A 2,230-nucleotide genomic window follows, 5' to 3' on the forward strand; every position below is an offset into this window, starting at 1 on the left:
CAGATCTAACAGCAAATACTTCAGCTTTTTTGCCCCTGAGAGGAACACATCTGAGATGCATTTTGTGGTGTTTTTGAGGGCCCGTAGAGGGCCTGAGCCCAATGTCCATAACAGTAACCACTCATTAACAAACCCAAATTAGCTTTTCTCCTTTCTCTAACTTACTGGTATCAGGGAACCCAAATTAAAGAGAATGGAATTGGCTAAGTCCGCTACATCAGGAAAGTGACAAGTAAGCATTGCCGCTTGGACAGTGTAAGGTGCGTGCTCACTCTCTGTCTCTCATGTTTGGGATATTGTCCAAACATACAAAGGGGACACAGATGCTGAGTGTCCAATAAGAATGATAGGTGTCTACTAATAAACTCTTGTGACTTCCTGACATCAAAATACACCATTCTTTCTATACTTACACTTCAAAAAACAAAATAAAACCCCAAAACAACCCCTCCCTTTTATAACCTAAATTATACTGTCTATACTCACCTCCTTCCCCCCAAAAAGAAATTATCTCAAATTCTTATCAGTGACTTAATCCAGCAATAAATCCAGAATCTCTGATAATGTTCATTCTTTCTCCAGTTCATAATAACACTGCCTTAATATTCTGTAGCCTATGGACTGAACTTTCTTTTTTCTTTTTCTTTTTTTTTTTTTTTGAGATGAAGTTTTGCTCTATCTCCCAGGCTGGAGTAGAATGGCATGATCTTGGGGCACTGCAACCTCCACTGGGTTCACATGATTCTCTTGTCTCAGCCATCAGAGTAGCTGAGATTACCGGCACCCACGATCACGCCCAGTTAATTTTTTGTATTTTTAGTAGAGATGGGGTTTTTCACTATGTTGGTCAGGCTGGTCTCAGATTTTTGACCTCAGGTGATCCACCCACCTCAGCCTCCCAAAGTGCTGGGATTATAGGTGTGAGCTACCTCCCCTGGCTGCTGCTGCATGGAGGCTCCCTCTGTCACCCAGGCTGGAGTGCTGTGGGACAATTTCGCCTCACCGAAATCTGTCTTCCAGGTGATCCTCCTGAAGAGAATCCCTAGTAAGATCCCTAGTAGAATCCCGAGGAGGTACCCCTAGTATTCTCTGGATTATATGCATAATTCTACACACTATTGTATACTGACAGTTCTCTTTTACCTTGAAAATATACCCATTTACCCAACCTAACCATCATAACCAGTGCAGGTGAAATTTAACATCAGACTTTCCATGGGGACAGTCTTGATTTGTAGCAATTGGCAATTTTTGTGGTGTAAATACTCCCACTACGGTCAATTATTAGCTACCAAAGCTATGTCACTGAATGTAGAGTTGAGAAAAATGCACTGTGGCATGCAGAATAATGGTGCTCTAAGGATGTGCACATCCTAATCTTTGGGACCTGTGACTATCTTACCATATATGGCAAAGGGGACTTTGCAGTTGTTATTAAATTAAGAATCTTGAGATGAGGAGATTATCCTAGATTATCCAGGTAGGACTGATGTAATCACATGGATTCTTATAAGAGAAAAGGAGAGTCAGCGTCCAGAAGCTCAGAGGTCAGACAAAGCTCAGAAGAAGCAATATATATATATATATATATATATTTTTTTTTTTTTGAGACGGAATCTCCTCTGTCACCCAGGCTGGAGTGCAGTGGCCCAATCTTGGCTCACTGTAACCTCCACCGCCTGGGTTCAAGTGATTCTCCTGCCTCAGCCTCCTGAGTAGCTGGGATTACAGGTATGCACCATCATGTCCGGCTAATTTTTACATTTTTAGTAGAGACGAATTTCACCATCATGGTCAAGCTGGTCTTGAACTCCTGACCTTGTGATCCATCCACCTCGGCCTCCCAAAGTGCTGGGATTACAGGCGTAAGCCACTGCACCCTGCCAGAAGAAGCCATATTACAATGAAAGCAGAGGTCACAGTGATGTGACCAAGGCCAAATTTTCCCCTCGAGCCTCCAGAAGGAGCACTGTTGAGCTGTGGCATGGGGGCAATGGTATTAAAAGGATTATGGTTTTGGCTGGCTTTGTTAATGGCTTCTGAAGTCTTGAAAAAAGAAGTAAGAGGCCGGGCGCGGTGGCTCAAGCCGGTAATCCCAGCACTTGGGGAGGCCGAGGCGGGTGGATCACGAGGTCAAGAGATCAAGACCATCCTGGCCAACATGGTGAAACCCCGTCTCTACTAAAAATACAAAAAATTAGCTGGGCATGGCGGTGTGTGCCTGTAATCC

The sequence above is a fragment of the Cebus imitator genome, unplaced genomic scaffold (genome assembly GCF_001604975.1).
Source record: "Cebus imitator isolate Cc_AM_T3 unplaced genomic scaffold, Cebus_imitator-1.0 Scaffold385, whole genome shotgun sequence".
Classification (NCBI taxonomy): Eukaryota; Metazoa; Chordata; class Mammalia; order Primates; family Cebidae; genus Cebus; species Cebus imitator.